This window comes from Pinus tabuliformis, chromosome 8 (genome assembly GCF_031772625.1).
Source record: "Pinus tabuliformis cultivar Carrire ecotype Pingquan chromosome 8, CPIR1, whole genome shotgun sequence".
NCBI classification, from domain to species: Eukaryota; Viridiplantae; Streptophyta; class Pinopsida; order Pinales; family Pinaceae; genus Pinus; species Pinus tabuliformis.
The window spans coordinates 465,127,850-465,138,393 of NC_142294.1; positions in this window are offsets into that span (position 1 = coordinate 465,127,850).

The following is a 10,544-nucleotide window of genomic DNA, read 5'->3' on the forward strand; positions in this document are numbered from 1 at the left end:
GTCCCATAGTATTTTGCCCATAGGTTTCACCTAAATATAACGCATTTTTTGAGTGTTCGTAAATATAAGGTGAGTTATGGAGTAAATATAAAAAAATGTTTTATTTGTTTACCATACCTCTCGTTTATTTATATTTTTATTAATTTACCATACCTCTTTTACAAATATGGTATTTGGCCCATAGGATTCACTTAAATAAAACCTCTTTCTTGAGCCTTCATAAATAGAACGAGGGTTATGGACTAAATATAAAAAGAGGTTTTATTTATTTGCCATGCGTCTAGTTTATTTATATTTTTATTTATTTACCATACCTTTTGAGTAAGTATAAAAAGACATTTTATTTATTTACCATACCTCCACTTTACTTATATTTTTATTTGTTTACACCCTTGCATATATATAAGGTGACTTATGGAGTAAATATAAAAAATGTTTTATTTATTTACCATACCTCTCATTTATTTATATTTTTATTAATTTACCATACCTCTTTTATAAATATGGTATTTGGGCCTTTAACCCATAGAATTCACTTAAATAAAACCTATTCTTGAAAATGGGCGAATGGATTCACTTAAATAAAACCTATTCTTGAAAATGGGCGAATGGATTCACTTAAATAAAACCTATTCTTGAAAATGGGTGAATGGAAGGCTGTAACTCCTAATTTCAAGGGCTAAATTTACATTTTTTACCCTCTCCCTTAAAATAAGGTGGGCTATTTGAGGTGATTTGTAAAAATGTACTATGATACAAAATATTCACCCACTAAAAATTTAAAACCCCTTAATTTCGCCAAAGGGTGAACATTCGCCCCTATAATTTTCTATGCTTGCTACATCCTCGCAAGCCTCTGGGTGAGGACTACTATCTGCGCAGTTCCACAGACATTGTCCTATTGCTGTTGGAGTTCTCGTGCTTCTGTTTCCAAGCGCTGGATGTTGGGGTCCTCTTGCAAAGTTGTGAGGACCTCAAGTGCTTGTTCCAACATGCCCGTACAGTCTCACACTTCACCTCTGATTTCCTCTAGTCTCGTTGTGATAACACTAGCGCGCTGTTCTCTGACTTTTGGGGTAGTGGATGGCCGTGCCTTTAACTGCAGCTCGACAATATGAAGATTCATCTCCAGCTGAACCTTTGTTGTTTCTTCCCTAGCCTCGCAGACTCTTGCTACTAACCTGTGGATCTGCACCTCCATTAGTAGATCTACTGGGATGGCCAACTCCGGGACACTGCGGCAAGTGTCACCTACCACCTGTACCAATTGTTGATTTTGAGACACCAATTCATCACGTTGCAAGCTGAGTTGTCCATGTTTATCTTTTTTCGCTGAGGACTTGGATAATACGGCTCTCCCTAGCGTGCAACTTTGCTGTTATCCCATCCTGTAACAGATATAGTGTCTCACGCAGAAGGGTAGCCAGATTAAGGCCAAGGCCTTTCATCATGCTAATCGAAAATCGATCGGCCTCATTTAATGTCACTAGGGCCCCTTTCGGTAACACTATTGTTTTTTCCATCCGTGCGCGCAACATCTGCTATGCTGTGAGGATCCTACTGCGAGGTGGGTTGAAAGGGTACCCACTTGATGGGGGCACACTTGTAACTCCTACAATTGTGCTTTGAGGGCCCCCAACAGAGTTTGGTGCTCCTGCATAAAATCCTGAAGAGCCTCATTGGTGACATCACGCACTATCTCACCGATGTCATGCAGATCACCCTCGGTTAGGGTGATCAGGTCAATGGCCAATTTTGAGGCCTTAACCTTCTTCCTCAGTCCTGCTCGCTCTATCGTGTGTGGGCACTTCAACTGTGTGGATGTGGTCCCTGGGTCCGCGCTCCCTTCTATTGTTTCTGCTTCCTCTACCTCCTGCTCCTACAAGGGTGTTGCTTATCCCTCGCCTGCCTTCGCGGTGGCTTCTTGTGCTACTGCGGCTGCATTTGCGGCCTGTTTCTGCTCTATGGCTTTCTGTGCCACTTCCCACACTGCCCATACCTCAGCTGCTGCTATTTCCTTCTGCCTTTTCTCGGCCAACTGTGTGACACGCAGCTTGGCATCGTCCTTCTTCATCTGTCCAATTGCCCTCTCGAGTTCTGCAAGATCTGGGGTGTGCCATTCTGAAGGCCATGTCTTTAAGATAATGAAAATGGCGTCATTAGTGGCTACAAAGGGTAGATTTTTCCACTACTTCGTCGGGTCCTTTCACACCCTAATAAAGATGTTGTGCATGTCTACCTTAAATTATGCAAAACTCTGCAAACTGTTGTACACCGTGAGTGATAAGCGCGGCTTCTGGTTGATCCACATTTGGATGTTCATCTCCATGAACACCCAGAATATCTTGCTATCGCGTATCCTTTTCACATCCTTCGTGGCCCTGAGTGAAGTGTACTTCACGACCTCTGGTAAATCTTTTTCAATTGTGGGGAATTGTCCGTCCTCCGGCAGTTCCCATGCTATGAGAACTATGGATAGCAACAACCATGTATAGTGGAAGGTTTTACCCTGCTCCTTGGCTTCGCGATGATTTTTCAAGAATTCCGTGTAGAGGAATTCAACCTAGTTAAACTAGACCCCCTCCACGCACTGCTAGGCTAGTGTGATTACCGGTGCTGGTACCTCGTTTGCATGGCACTTTCGCATAACTTTACCTGCTAGGATTTGGGTTGCTACGTGTACCACTTTGTCCTTGATGCTGGAGATGGTGTAACCCCGCTTCTTCTTATTTAGCTTATACTTCATTTTCATGGCCTTTGCGAGGGCCAAATCACTACCCTTCCCTTCCGATATGGTTGTGGGGTCCTTTCCTTTGTATGGTAGCTAGGAAATATGATGAATTAGGTCTACCGTGATGGGGATAGGCTCCTCCAGCCATAGATACCCATCATGCACCAGGCAGAGTAGCTGCCTGATGACAAAAATGGCTATTGGGGCACGGTGGAAATGTGACACCCATAGCAGGTTCAGTAGCCTGACCTTTTCCACTCCGCGTAACCATTTCCGCAGCTCTAATGTTGTCACCACCCCTGCGGTGCTCTTCTTCATGAGGTTCCCGGTCTCAAGGTGAGGGAAATTGTCGCTGTTAGTGAGGTCCCAAAATTAAAACTTCATGGTTGGCACGCGGCCCAGGTGCGTGCCTTCAAACACAGTGCCGTCTGGGACAAGCGGGGTCTGGAGTGAACTCTTGGTTTCATCCAGGTCCTTGGGCACTTTGGCCTTCCCTTTTCATGGGGGATATATGTGGGCAGTTTTGTCGCAGAGTGTGTAGGTTGAATATCCTCCTCCATGCCTTCGTCTTCTTCCTCTACGATGATAAGGGCCTACAAATCTTCTTCTTCCTCATCTATTTCTATCGTGACAACTTTCCCCTTCTCTTCCATTGATAGTTTGCTGCGCAGCGGGTTCCTCGAGGACACGCGTATGGGAGCCATTTCTTGCTTATCCTTCTTGGGTCTTGGCGTACGCAGTGATTTGGGGATCTCTGCCACAACCCTGACACCTTTTGGAACATCCTACACAATTGGGGTTTGCGCGGCCTCACCGGCGGTTACCTCTTCTATTCCCAAACCATCCTTAATCACTGTCATCGTACCTGGGATGTAATCTATCACTCACGAATTCAGGGGCTCAATTAATTCTCGGCTCACAATGCTAAGGGCTCTATTCAGTCGCTCAATTATCGAATGACTAAGTGTTGCTTGCTAGGGAGCGCTTTATGTTTTATAGCACCTTTTGAATTTGAATTCGACCGTTCCCCCCAATTCCGGTTCATTAATGCTTTCCTGGCGGCATATTTTCCCAAATCTTGCCCATAAATCGTGTCTTAAATGTCCTCTGCTCACTCCATTTGGCCTCAAGTTGATCATCCCAATGTGAACAGTGACTTCAACGGTCATTTTCTAGCCAATCCACGCAGCAGCGTAGTCCCCTGTGCGCGGTCACCGACCTTGTGATTCTTTGCTTTTGCGCACATCTCCAACATTGCGTAGCTCTCGGGCAGGATAGTTTATAGTCCCGCGCTCCCTTCCAACTACCTGGAGCGCTAAGACTGTCCTTCCCCTAGCTAGTCAGGTGGTCACACCACCTGTGTGGGGCTCCATCCTGTCCTCCATCACGGTTCTTGAAGAATCCCACCCTCTATGGTTGCGCACTTCCTCATTTGCAACGTGCTACCTTGGTCCCTATGCATCCTAGTTTTTTTGGCGAGAAACTCTTCCTTTACCTCATCTTCTAGCTTCTTGACCTCCACGTCTATCAAAGCGCTTTTCTCTTATATTAGACTCCTATATATAGAAGGGAGGTTTAGTCATTTGTATCATCTAAGAATTATTTATTTGTGTAATGTAAAGGAGGTTTCCCCCTTGAAGAGGCTGAACTCTAAGGCATTGATCTATCTTTTCTATCTTTTGGTGCGCTGGTTTCCTAACATTTGGTATCAAAGATTTGGATTCTAGGGTTTCATTGCTCCAAACAGGTCATTGTGGCATTATCGCTATAACTTTTTTTTTGCGACGTTTCATAAGCTACAAAAAAAACCCATTTGAGACAAAGTCGTTCTAAACTTTAGATCGGAATTTCAAAGCTTGGCTCACTATATTTGTGGAGATATGATTTGCGTAAGTTAGGGTTTTTGTAGACTCCCGAATTACATTCCAAATAGGTGACCTAGGGAAAATCATCATAACTTTTGTTTTGAGCATCAGGTTAAAATTTCGTCAGAATTTTCAGAACAAGGACAGCTTGTAGTTGTCTTTGTATCAGTTTCAGGTACTAAGGTCGAAACAGTGACTCGTGGCACGTCGTACAAGTTCATTCTACTGAACTAGATTATAATAAGGTCACCATGGGAGATTTGACATAAATCTTTCTTGGAGAATCCAATCTTGATCAAACTTGCAGGGTTAGAAAGAGGACTTAGAGGGCTACTGTAGGACGCAATTTTAGATATTCGAGATCCGTAGTTACAGAAATACAATAGATTCAATATCGAGCTCTTAAAAAGTGAAAACAAAGGTGTGTAGTTTTTTTTTTTAATTTTGCATAAGATTAGTTAAATTAGTTTGAAGGAATTCAAAGGGAATATTGAAGAATTATTAGCATTAATTATTTCCCCAAAGAAAGAAAATGGAAACACCTAGTAAGCAACCTGAAATCTCTAGCATGAATCACGAAGAAGAGGAAGAAATGCAACATGATATATCAAAATTACAAGACCAAGTACAACACATTTCATTCTCACTAAAGGTAAATGAAGCCAAGATGAATGGTGTGGAAGCTAACATGAATGGCATGCAAGTTAAGATGGAAGCTAAGATGGATGGCATGGAAGCTAAGATGAATGGCATGGACAATAATATGGAAGAATTGAAGATAGCTTTGAATAAGTTGCTACAAGAAATAGTCACTAATGGTGAAAGGGTAGTAAAGGAAACTCATGATGAGAACAAAAGAAATGTTAATCATGATTTCATAGACTCTGATGTTGGATTGAAGACCCACCATGTTCCAAAAATTGATATGAGGAAGTTTGATGGCAAGGATCCCGAAACATGGATACTACAGATGGAGCAATTTTTCGATCTCCATAATGTGCAAAAAACACAAAAGGTACGTATTGCAACTTTATATTTGGAACCAAATTAGTTTGTATGGTATCGATGACTTTGCTCTCATAAACAAATTGTCACTTGGGCAATTTTTATGGAAGAGATGATAGCACATTATGAGGATACAAAAAGAAACACCTTTTTTAGCCAATTGATAAATCTCAAACAAAAAGGTTCAATGATGGAGCACATTGAGGATTTCCAAAAATTGAACATAAGGGTAAAAGATATTCTAGAGGAGCATAGGATTGATGTGTTCATAGGGACTTTAAAGGATAATATCCAACATGAGGTTCGCCTTTGGGAACCTGATTCATTGGAGAAGGCATTCAAGTTAGCAAGAACAATGGAAAGCAAAATTATGGCAACCAAGAAGCCTAACACTCACAACTATAAAGATGGAAGTGTTGTTGCCCCTAGCCTTCCACAACCTACAACATTGACACCACAAAAATTGGAAGAAAAAAGAGCAAAAGGGCTTTGTTACAGTTGTGATAGAAAATACACGAAAGGTCATAAGTGTGCTGAGAAGAAATTATTCTACATAGATTGTGAAGAGGAGGAAGAAAATGAACAAGAAATGTCAAAAGAAGAGGATATATTGTAGGAACAAACCCTAGATAAATAAGAAATGAATCCAACCATATCTTGTAATGCATTGGCTGGAATTACCACTCCTCAAACTATCAAGATAGAAGGACATATCAAGAAGAAAAAGGTAATAGTGTTGATTGATTCGGGAAGTACCCATAATTTTATTCATTGTAAGATAGCAAAGGAATTGAATTTCTTCCTATATCTAGCACCAGAGTGTCAAGTGATGGTTGCAAGTGGAGGAACCATAAATTGCTCTAGAAAGTGCCATAATATCAAGCTATCCATGGGAGAATATGTATTTAATAGCCCAATGCTTTCCATTCCAATGGGTGGTGCTGATGTTGTACCAAGAGTCCAATGGCTACAATCCTTGGGTACAATAACTTTTAATTTTTAAGAACTTTTCATGAAATTTTTTGCAAAAGGAAAGGAAGTTGAATTAAGGGGTATTACAGGGAAACTGGGAAATATAATCAGCTCTAACAGTATGACAAAGCTTCTAAATAAGGAACAACGAGGTGTAATTGCAAAATTATGTTCGCTAGAGGTTCCCACATCGAAATCATCTATTTCTCCAGATCTCCGAAAAGTCTTGGACAATCATTCCAAGGTATTTGAGACTCCCAAAGGTCTCCCACCTATTCGTGATCATGATCATGCTATTCATTTGATTCCAGGAAGTGTTCCTCCAAACATCAGGCCGTACAAATATCCCTATGCCTAAAAGAGTGAAGTTGAACATATGGTTGTAGAAATGCTAGAGGCTGGTATAATTCAACCTAATCAAAGTTCTTTCTTTGCTCTAGTAGTATTGGTGCACAAGAAGGATGGATCATGGCACATGTGTCCAGATTACAGGGAGCTCAACAACATCACTATTAAAGATAAATTTCCCATTCCCGTCATTGATGAATTATTGGATGAATTGCATGGATCAATTTACTTCACCAAGTTGGATCTTCATTCAGGATATCATCAAATCAGAATGAAGACTGAAGACATTCCAAAAACAACATTTATAACTCATGAGGGTCATTATGAATTTTTGGTCATACCTTTTGGTCTTACCAATGCACCTTCTACATTTCAAGGTTTGATAAATTCCATTTTCAAACCCTTCCTTAGAAAATTTTTGTTAGTATTTTTTGATGATATACTAATCTACAACAAGTCTTGGGAGGGTCATGTTGAACATGTTGACAGGGTGCTTAAACTATTGGAGGAGAAACAATTATATGCAAAAAGCTCCAAATGTTGCTTTGGAGTACAAGAGGTGGAATATCTGGGTCATATTGTATCTCATGATGGTGTTAAGGTAGACCTTAGCAAAATTAAAGCCATTAAGGAATGGAAAATCCCCACATCCATAAAGCATCTGCGAGGATTTCTCGGGTTGATAGGGTATTATTGCAAGTTTGTTAAGAATTATGGGAGAATAGCAGCACCTCTAACAACATTATTGAAGAAAGATGCATTTTCATGGACTCCAGAAGCAACAAAGGCCTTTGAACATCTTAAAGAGGCAATGTGCCAAGCACTGGTCTTAGCTACGCCGGACTTCACAAAAATGTTTATTGTGGAATGTGATGCTTCAGGAAATGGAATTGGTGCTGTTTTAATGCAAGATGAAAGACCCATTGCTTTCGAAAGTCATCTAATCAAGGGAAAGTATTTACACAAAGCTATTTATGAGAAGGAAATGTTGGCAATACTACATGCACTTAAGAAATGGTGACCCTACCTAATGGGAAGACACTTAAAGGTAAAAACGGATCATGATAGTCTTAAATACTTTTTAGAACAAAGATTATCCTCTGAAGAGCAACAAAAATGGGTCACAAAGATGTTGGGTTATGACTTTGAAATCATTTACAAAAAAGGGAAGCAAAATGTTGTGGCTGATGCACTCTCAAGAAAGGATGAGGATGTGGAAGCATTATTGTGCACCATTTATTTTATCCAACTAGATTGGATAAATGAAGCACAGGAGGAATGGAAGAATGATGAAGAAGTGTGGGCACTCATTCGAAAGTTACAACAAGATCCCAGTACATCTGATACATTTAGCTGGAAAAATGATTTGTTATGGTACAAAGATCACTTATACCTATGTAAGAATTCCCAAATCAAACAGAATATTCTTATGGAATTGCACACTTCTCCCTTAGGAGGGCACTCAGGATTTTTTAAAACCTACCATAGGGTTAAGAAGGAATTTTTTTGGGATGGCCTTAAATCAGATATTCAAAAGTTTGTGGCGGAATGTTTGGTTTGCCAACAAAATAAAGTTGAAACAATTAAGACCCCAGGTTTATAACAACCTTTATCCATTCCAAGCCAATGTTGGGAGGAGGTTTCAATGGATTTTATCACAGGTTTACCCAAGTCCGACGGAAAGAGTGTCATCATGGTGGTAGTTGACAGACTTACCAAGTATGCACACTTTTGTGCATTATCACATCCATTTAAAGCCAATGTAGTTTCTACTGCATTTATGGAAACAATTCAAAAGCTACATGGAAACCCAAAGATTATTGTAAGCGACACAGATCCCATTTTCACTGGAAATTTTTGGACAAACTTATTTTCTTATCTCGATACTCAGCTAGCTCATAGCTCATCTTATCATCCTCAATCTGATGGGAAAACTGAGATAGTAAACAAATGTTTGGAAGGATATGTTCATTGCTTTGTATCTAATAAATAGACACAATGGGTCAAATGGTTGCCTCTGGCTGAATGGTGGTATAACACTTCCTTCCATATTGCAAAAAAAATGACCCCATTTACAACACTTGATGGATATCATCCACCATCCATCACATCATATTTAAGAGAAAAGTCTAAGGTTCAAGCAGTGGAACATCACATCGAGCATCAACAACAAGTTCTCCAACTCTTAAAGGATAACCTCACATTGGCGCATAATAGAATGAAACAAGAGGTAGATCAACATTGCAGTGAAAGAAGTTTTGATGTAGTTGACTGGGTATTCCTACGGCTAAAACCATATAAAAAAATGTCCCTCAACCAAGCTAAGAAGGATAATAAATTATCACCAAAGTATTATGGTCTGTACAAGGTGTTACAAAAGATTGGTACTATGGCATACAAATTGAAGCTTCCTGCAGCTTCCAGAGTGCACCCAATTTTCCATGTTTCATGTTTAAAGAAGGTTATAGGTGAGAAGCTCCCAGTTCAAACAATATTTCCAGAACTTGACGAGGAAGGAAAAATCATATTGGAATCGGAAGCACTTGCAGAAACAAGAACTTGATAGCTACGAAATCGATCAATTTCAGAGTATCTCATCAAGTGGAAGAACTTATCTGCTGAAGATTCCACATGGGAGGATGAGAATTTTATACAGAAGAATCCAGAACTATTCAAGCGTTGAGGACAACGCATTTCAGAAGGAGAGGGGCATGTTAGGCCCCTATAATACTAGTGATTCCCCCATTACTATTGTCATTGTATCCCTTATTGTTATTATTGTGCCCCTATTGTCCCCATATTGTTATTAGTATGCCCCATAGAAACCAACTATTGTTATTTTTGTGCCCTTATGTTATTACTGTTATGTCAGCTTGATTATATTATGACCCCTTTGACTCCTATATATAGAAGGGAGGTTTAGTCATTTGTATCATCTAAGAATTATTCATTTGTGTAATGTAAAGGAGGTTGCCCCCTCGAAGAGGCTGAATTATAAGGCATTGATCTATCTTTTGTATCTTTTGGTGAGCTGGTTTCCTAACATGAGCATTAGTCTTAGGCATTCCCACCAGTCCTCAAAATTATGCTGGTGCGTACCCCACCACTTTGCGGGCGTAACGCGCAATACCCATTTCAGAGCATCGAACCGCTACTGTTCCGGCACCTCTTTTTCAAATTTGTTCAGGAAATCACCCACCACTGTCAACCCATCATACATAGGTAGATCTCTTACCTCTGTTGTCATGCAACGAAATGACCTTATCATCATGTTGCAGTTGAGCGTGGTTACCTTGTGTAATGGGTTTTGCCATCGTTCTATTTCCTTGTTCGAATCTGAGGTGCAGGAGCTTTCGCGCTCCCACGAAGTCTTGCCATTCAATGTAGGATTCACCCAATCCTGTTCCCGAGTGGTTATCTTGTAGATACAATCTAGATTGTCATCACGCACTGGCTCTGTGTAGCGCGATCCTTCCACAAGGTCTAAAGGTACCACTATGCGTAGTGACTTTTTCTCAAAAATCATCTTGCACTTCTTTAGATTTATCACTCCATTCATGTCAGTGGCCAAATCTATTCCCAGTAGTGCGGGATAGGGATTGTTGTCATCAACAATCTCTATC